This window comes from Parus major, chromosome 20 (assembly GCF_001522545.3).
Source record: "Parus major isolate Abel chromosome 20, Parus_major1.1, whole genome shotgun sequence".
Classification (NCBI taxonomy): Eukaryota; Metazoa; Chordata; class Aves; order Passeriformes; family Paridae; genus Parus; species Parus major.
In genome coordinates, this window is record NC_031788.1 from 10,276,420 (window position 1) to 10,285,480 (window position 9,061).

Here is a 9,061-nt window from a genome sequence, read left to right on the forward strand (position 1 = left end):
GGTACTTACTGAGCAGAAGGTACTACCTGTGATAAATGCTACCTGTCAAGACTTTACTTTGATCACGCTTCAAGAAGGAAGGATTTCCAAATCATTTGCTTGGAAATTTTTAATTCTTAAGTGGGTTGTTTGTTTGCCTCAAAGGAAGCACTAACCTATTTTACATTGTCAAAAATCTATTTTTAAACAAAATTTTCCTTTGTACTTTAAACATTCCCTAAAAATACTTCTTAGGCTCAATTAAAATGAAGTAGATGTTTAAACTACTGTCTGATTCAGCAGCTCTGTCTCTGGGCTTATCCATTGCCTATGGAAGGATCAAATCTGGCCAGTGGCTCTGTTCACCTGAATTAGGGTGTTGAGTTAATACTGTCATTTGTCATGGCACTGAAGTCCCTCTAACTGTGTCAAATCACAAACAGGAGAGATTCCTAGGCCCTCCTGAAATTCTTTTAGAAGTCACAAGCAGAGCACAAGTATTACAGCCCTCTCAGTAGCCCTTCCTATGGTTTATATTCACTGTCAAAAATAAAAGTAGGAGGCTTGGTGTGGGAGGTGGTTTAAAAGGTCACCTCTATAGCTTATAGAAAGGATTTGCTGTGCTTCACTAAGCCCCAGACACTGTACTTCAATTTTCCCAGTTAAATTTGACTTTGCAGGACTGGGCAGGAGGGGTGCAATCCGTAGAGCGCGGTCAGCACAAAGCAGGGCGCGATGCATCACAGGTGAGCAGCAGTGCCAGGAGCAGCCCTGGGCTTGGCTCTGCAGGGGAAAAACCAGAGCAGCCTGTTTTCCTTGCAGAATAAAAGATTTGGATGTGCATTGACACCCTGAGCTGCCATGCTGTGACTGGGAGCCTTTTTATGGAACAAGGCAGGAAAACAGCCAGGATGCTGCTATAAACTGAACATCACCTGTGTAGAGAGGGATCCAAGCACTAATACTGCACTGAGATTTTAATCAGCAGTAAAAGCAAAGGAGACTTTGCTTTTTGCAATTGGAGGATGTTCTTTTCCACTCCCTCATCTCCTGTCTGAGGGAATTACTCACAGGAAACACAAGAGCTAGACCCCTTTGTTTTGCACTTGCTGTTCTTAAACTCAAGGATTTCGTTAAAATCCCTTCACGTTAAAAAAATGGAAAATCTTTTGAGGAAGGGAAAAAAATAAAGCTTTTTTCCCCATTTTATTTACAGACACTGCTAAGCCTCCTTAAGCTACTTTTGCCTCGCTGTCTCATACCCCGACAAAGCAGATGTGAAGAAGGCAGATATATAACAGTACAGCACACACAGCAGGGCTGCCAACTGTCAATAAATTTATGAACAGTTTGGAGATCTACAGGAGTTTTCTGAAAATTCTTATTTTTCCAGTAAAAACTGGCAAGCTCTCCTTGATCTTGGCAAAGAAAAAAATAGAAAATTATGATTTGGGAACATTCTGGTCTACTTACACCTGAAAAAAAACTTCACACAAAACATAATCCTGATGTTGCTGGATCAGATCAATTCTGCATGGAGCTCTCTTTCAAATTCCTCTGATGTTGGAATGGATAAGAGCTTGCTGATGTTTAAAGCAATTGGCAAATGAATTCTGCAGGATACTGAAAACTGAGCAACAGAACGTGAATGCAGTTTTGTTCACCATTAAAATAGAAATACTTTGTTTCTGAAATAACTTACTGACACTGGAGTTTTATAAATAACCACCTGGGATTACTTTTATGACTAATCCCACGGGATAGTTCCCTTTCTGCCCCAAAACTGGGTAGGTTGGTATTCAAATGCTAATCAGCACAAACAGCTACAAGCTTCATTTTCACTGATCAACTTGAATGTGCAAGATCTGTGCTTCCAAATGTACTGAAACTGTTCTGCATAACTGCCTTAATATGCATGAAATTACAGGGGCATCCTACAAATTAGTCATCGTGTGCTTTGTGCTTGCACCTGTTCCTGTGCAAACCCCACACCTGGACACCCAAACCACACAAACCTGGGGCAGGGCTAATTACAGAGGCCAGCTCATGACCCAAAGTCATTTAACACCCCAGGCCTCAAATCCTACACTCAGGTTTAGCCCCTCTCCAGCTTATGGATTGCCAAGGTTTTATTTAGGGAAGTGCAGCAGGAACGTTTTTGGAGAGGAGCCTTGCCTACAAATTTTTATTGTAACGGAGTTGAATTTATTCCAGCTGGCTTTCTGCAAATGCAAATAGGGCAGCCAAAGATTCTACATTCAAGATTAAGCAGAATTTGAAAGGCAGAAAGTGTGTCTGCCTACAACAGCATCTCATGAGGTTCCACATCTCTTGCTGTGGTTGAAAAAATAATGAAGAATCTACAAAATGTCCATTCTTCCCAGCAGCTTTCCTTGTCCTACAGCTAGAAGGAAAAGATTTTTCAGGCTCATGCTATCTGTCAGGCTTCATTACCATTTTGAACACTCATTTAACAGTTAACCACGTCTTATCCATGCTGTTCTTATCAGCTACTTCAATCAGAAATAAGTGTTCAAGGCCAGGAGCATCCTGGTCTAGTGGAAGGTGTCCCTGCCCATGGCAAGGTGCAGGAATAAATAATCTCTAAGGTCCCTTCCAACCCAAAACATTCTATAATTCTATCAGGGACTTAATAAAATCAAACTAAGTAACTGAGACAGTGTCTTCATCTTCTTCCTTTTTTGGTTTGGGTAATGGTAAACATGAGCTTTTCATAACTGTCTACTTATATTATTTTTGGAATGTGTTTAAAACAGGTAAATTTGAATAGAACAAGTGAAATTAGCTGTAACATTTCCTTGCATGTTCCCACCTTAGCTGTGGAGGGAGCAGACAGAGAAAGAGCAGACACACAAACCCAGACAATCATTCTGGTGGAGAAAAAAAAATTGCCCTGTATAAAACTGAGATTAAGTGAATTTCTGCAATTGCTGAATGACTTGGGAACTCTATTCACTTTAATGTACTATGAGCTGTCATTCCCATCTTTATACAAAGACACTCAGTTTCTCAAAAGCGGCTTGCAAAAGTATTCAACATTTTCTGTAATTTCTATATGTATTTTTCTCCTGTAAAATGATACTGCTGCATGTTAGCAGGAATAACACAGACCCCTTGGATCCTGCTCTTTTCTGTTTGTATGCATTATTTATGGGGAGCACTGGCTCCAACCTTTGCATTTAGGCGAACACTTGCTACTATAAAATATTATTGTGACCTTTTTTGAGTTCTTAACACTGTTTTTTTTGCAGCTAGCTTTGGAAACTCAGAAAAGGCCCTGAAGCCTTTTCCTTGGTCCATAAAATTTGTTTCAGATTTGAGGGGTAATGATTCGAAAATCTCCATTTTGTTCTCTCCCTTTGTCAGCACCGTTTTGGCAGTCTCAGATAACATCTGGACACCTGGAAGTGCTGTAGCATCTTTCACTGCCCTGCAAAGGCTGGGATGTCAGCTGGAGTCCTGGCCAGGCACACGGTCCTGGAGGGACACTGGTGTGAGCACATCCTGGAGGGGCACACTGCATCCTGGCAGTGCTGAACCTGCTCTTTACACAGATCCCTTCCAACTCTGGGCTTGCCAGTGCCACGCTGGAGTGCTGGGGGTGATTTCACACCACACCCGAGAGATGCTGGGAGCCTTTTACCCCTTTGTGCACCTGAGCACTCACAGCAGCTCCCAGGGCTGGGGAGCCCCAAATCCCCATCCCACCACCAGCACAGCATCCCCTGCTCTGGCCCCTCTTGCTGGGTTCAGGATGGAGCTGGAGCTCCCTGGCTGTGTCCCAGGGGGATCCAGGGGGATCCAGGGGGAAGCAGTGGCTCTGGAGCCGTTTTGCAGCCGGTTGTACCCACGGCAGGAACACTTTCAGCTCCAGTGACTCTCTTACACTGCAGCAGGGACAAGATGACAAATCTGATTATTTTAACGTCCATTCTTTCACCCAGCCCTTGGAATTTACAAGTTCACCATATGCTTTAATGGAAGAACAACCTGCCTTTTTTTAGGTAACTGTTGTTTCAGTTTTAATGGATTCAGCCCTTCCATGCATTCAGTGCCATGTACACGGAGCAGTCAGCTCCTGTATATTCATGGACAACACTCCTCTTGGCACAAGCCTGAGCTCTGTGCCCAGTGCCACTCAGGCAGCAGTTAAGGGATGTTTGCAAAAGGGTCTCCCCACTTCAGGGGCATTTGTACCCAAATTTTAAAAGATGTTCAGACATCTTTTTACTGATTGGGTCCAATTAACATCAGAAGTCTATATACATAAATAAACACAGGGCAGGAGAAAGAAAGAAACATATATATACAGAGAGACACAGAAATAGCTCATCTATTTTGCCACCTCCCAATTTAACTATATTCCACTACATCAGATTTTAAATTAATTATTATTTTCTTTAAATTTCAGAGAAGACCCATTATTCAGTTTGTCAGCAAAAGAAAATCCTCACTGCAAAGAGCTACTTGGTGGCAGTGCACAGGATTTGTAGGTAACTCACACAAAATTGTCTCCCATTCCACTGCATGGTACAGAACAAAAGATGTGCCAGCAAAAATGGCAATGGAACATCTGCAGAGAGAATCTGAGTATGGGGCAATAAGGCACATTCTCCCACTCTCCCCACAAAGCACCTGTGGAAATGGGGGTCACCTAAATTCAGGGTGACCCTTTGACAACCCTTATGTCAATGGGACCTTGCCACCAAACAGCACAAATAATTAATTTCTGAATTTCTCTCCCAACTACACTGAATATAAGCCCACAAAATACACTGGAAGGAAGCGTGGTGGAGTGGTTTTTCTTTCTTTAAGTTTTTAGGTGGGCAAAATTAAGATCTAGACTATTTTTTTTTCCTTCTGGTATGTGGGTGTCAGGACATTGCAGCTTCTTTTGCACCTCATGCAATATGATTTTGCTCGTGTTTCCCTCATGCTGTAACAAAAAGCAAAGTGGGTGGTATGGACTGGCTTCCAGAAGTGCAAAGTCCCATTATGTTTTGTATTACATTTAAATGTGGTCTGGAGGAAATAAAAGACTTTATTTTGCAGAAGGGATGGGTTTTCACTCCTCAGCCCCAGTGTACACACACCTGCACTTGTGTTCCCACATCCAGTGACACCAACCTGTGGAGGAACCCCAAAATAAGCACAGAAAGCTGCAGAAACTGTGTGCCAGGAGGAAATTCTGGGCCATGTAGGTGTGAGGCTATTTAAAGGGTTGCCAAAAATGTCAAAACGTTAGCACATTTCTTCTTGCACCTGCAAAGTGAGGGTTTGCAAATACCCAGTTTCCAGCACATGTGGAGGCAGAGCTGAGGCACAGGTACACTCTGAGCTGGGGTAAACACTGACTTTGTGTTCCTCTCCTTATATGAAAGCAGAAAAAGCAGAATGGTACCTTAAGAGAAGGACTTGATAGAGACCCAAAGCCCTAAAGAGAGAAGTAAAAAATCCAGAGCAGTGGAACAGCCCTTCCCAGCATGAACAGCAAAGCCTTCAGCCATTCCAAACAATTTCCTCTGAGGAATATTTGGTCTAGAAAAGCAAATGAGAGACACCCGCCCCCGGGTGGGCGGCACCCGCCCCCTCACATCCACACTGGGACTCGGCTACAGAGGAATTCCTGGTTCTTTCCTTCTCCCTGGTGAGAAGGGGGAAGAAAGAAGAATCCCAGTGGGAATGTGAGCAGGAATATTGCCGTCAGCCCCCTCACATCCCGGCAGAAGCGAGCCCACGCGCCTGTAAGAGCTCAGCAATGGCCATCGCTGCCCCAGCTGCAGCAGCAGAGGTTTCCAGAAAGCACCATCAGAGGAACAATCACTGCAAAACTGGAGTGGGTTTTATTTTATTTTTTTTGAGATGACTCTTTTTCTCACACTGCTTTCATCAAATATATAAAGATCAAATAAAATCCCTAATTACAGTACGTGTATACATGCTGGCTCACATTTAACTAATCCCCATATTAACGAGTGCAGGATTTTAACATCTTAATTCGAAGAATTCAAGTCTTTGGAGAGCTTTTCAAAAACACCAGCAGTTGGGGTGCCTGATGTTCTTCCTCCTGAGATTCTGTCACTTAGAAGATATGCATAAAAATGCTCCTTCCCAAAGCAAGGCGCCAAATGAAATTTATGCCCCTAAAACCATCCTTCATAATTTGCATGTAGTTAAATACTTTCCATTTTCTGTCAATTTAAATGTTATTTACAGTACAATGATGCCTGGTTTTAATTGAATATTTAAATAAATGCTTTCTAATATATGAATGCTCAGTGCCTGCAATAGGAGGAGGTAACCTTGCTATAGATGATTGTGTCCTGCTTTGATTTGGAGTTTATTTCAATGATAAAATAACCAAAAGGATGTGTTTAGCCATGTTTACTCATATATAATTAAGGGCTGTAACTAACTTGCATGAAAACTCATCAAATGGAACTCTTTAGGCAGGAATTGACGTACATAATTGGTCTAAATGAAGTTTGCAAGTTGCATCCTGCCAAAAGCCCTTCCCTTTGAGCCCCTCTTGCCCACTGCACCACGTGTCCCACCTTTGCCAGGACAAGTGGGAAGGGAGACTTTTGGATGGGGAAAAAGGTCAGTTCCTGTAAGACAAAAAAGTAAGAGGAATAAATTCCCCTATGCTTGAATATTAATTACTTACATGTGAATAATAAACATGTCCCATGAGTCTAAATGATCCACTCATGTTTGTAAATGAACTATCCATAGAGATTATTCCCACAGAAACTTGTGAAGACCTAATCTTGCCATTGCTGATGTCAACAGCAACATCTCTATAAATCTCATTATTCTCTGAATTTGTCAGGCCCATAACATCATATTACAGTCTTTTCATTGCAGGATAATATTTCTCAAACTCCAAATTCACTGTCAGTTTCTTCAAGCTATGGATACCCAAATCCATCCTTCCAGAAATGATGATTTCATCAGTTCCTTTCAAAATGCACACACACACACACACACACATATAAATGTTATTTAAAACAACTGATTTTGGAGGCTGCTCTACCCCGTGCTAATCCATATGGATACATTTTCAAAACAGCTACCAGTGCATAGGAGAATTTCCAAATTAATTCCTTGTAGTAAAATTCACAAAGGTGCTGTCTCCCTTAAACCACTGTGGCTGCAAAATGAGTAACACTTAAAACCTAAATGGTGCCACACATTCCCAAGTTCACCACTGCTCTGCTTGCTGGAGCTGTGTAGATAATTAAAAGCCACTCTAAGTTACATAAGAAGATTATTTTTTTTAGGAAACAGTACTTTAAAAGCTTCACTTTGCTTCCCCAGCACTTAGCTATTTGTTTTGTTTCTTAGAAATGTTTTATTTTAATAAGTGCAGTTTTATATGGATTCTACTGCTTTAATGTAAAACACATGAATATGAATGTGCAGTATTTACAGGAGATTTCCCCCCTGCATGCTGCTCTATTTTGTCACATTGTCTGCAGTAGATATGTGATTTTTATTTTCCCTTTAGCAGTGAGGTAATTTGCCCATGTTATTTGCTCTGTGGGCATCCTCATAACACATTTTGAATTTATTTCGTGATGTCTCTTGAAAGCACTGTGAATCCAAGACATGCCGAATCAAACTAATGAAGTAATCCCTGCACTAACAAACCCTCCCTGTCTCAGCTCTGTTAGAAGCAAAAAGGACATGAGACTGAAAGACAAATATTAAAGATATAATTCTTTTGGACTTGGTCCACATGTTCACAAGATAATGAGACCTTAACAAAGACATGGAGACTCATAGGGAATATTAGATCTGACATTTCATTTGAGGTGAAAATCGCCAGTCCTCCTAATGACATCTTTTCTTACCAGGTACAAGAAAAAAAAAGGACTGAACTGTAAAAACTTGCTTTTTACACAGCACCGATTTTGATCTTACCATGCCAATCTCCATTGAAGAATTTTAAAGTGAATACAGTGAAGAGCTGGCAAGAAAGGGAAAAAAAAAAAAAAAGCAAGCTGCTGGTAGCTCACTAAGAATTCCTTTAATTTTAAGAGCCGTGAAACAACCTTATTGATACCCCCATTATTCCCTAATTTGTGGCTGGCTCAGGCCCCTAAGATTTAAAATGTTTTACAGGAAGCAGAGAGGTTGAATGCAAAGTGAGGATATGCCTTCTCCAAGTCAACACTATTTATCTCGAAATACTGGGGGGGTTAAAACCAGTTTACATCAACCCAGACATTTCCATTCCTCAAGTTGCATCTTCAGCTCAGTCTGTGACCTTACAATGTGATGTGTCAAAAAGGAGAGGCATCTGAATCTTTTATTCCAGCTGTAGTATTGCATCCTGCATACATTTATCCGTTTTGTTTATGCTCCGATGTCACATCCCATTCCACATTGGTCACTCAAACACAGCTGCCAAAAGTTATTTTCATTAAAGCCTTTCAATGTGTTGGGAGGGGAAGGAGGTCAGGTTTTGTGATGCCTTCTTTTTTGTTTGCTTGCATTTTGCTGGGGTTTCTTTTAGAAGAGAAGAGAAAATATCAAGAATACAGAAGAAAGGATAAGCTTCCCAGACAATACTGAGGAACAAGGGAATGCCATGGCAGATATTCACCCCAGGAAGATAAAAGAGACATTTAAGCAAAAAGTTCAATTTCACCTATTTATTCTTAGCAAGAGATGGCAAGAGTTGTAAAGCAGTAATAATAGTAACTTCAGTGAAGCTTTACCCCAGTAAAAGCAAGGGTCCCCCACTGTAAATGGTGTAGAAAAAGGTGAGGTGTCCTCACAGCTGGATCTGTTCCCAATCCACAGCCAGACTACAGCAATTAGCCCTTGGGGTCCAGAGAGCTCCAAAATCATTCTTGAGGCTCCATCTCCAAAATCACTGTGCACAGCCCAGTCATGGTGATAACAGTGTGTTTAATTTTAGTCATTTGTTAATAGATCTGCAATTATGGGCCACGTTCTTTCTTCTCCTCACCCTTTCAGACAAGGTTCAGAACATGGGCAGGGCTATGAGAGAGCTGGAGAGGGACTCTGGACAAGGGAGAACAGCTCTGAA

General features: G+C 41.5%; 1 protein-coding gene across 1 annotated transcript in view; it reads right to left on the bottom strand.

Annotated features, from left to right (window-relative positions):
* Positions 1-9,061, bottom strand: part of CDH4 (cadherin 4) — a 411,166-nt gene that overhangs the window by 205,550 nt on the left and 196,555 nt on the right. The gene's annotated exons all lie outside the window — the stretch shown is intronic.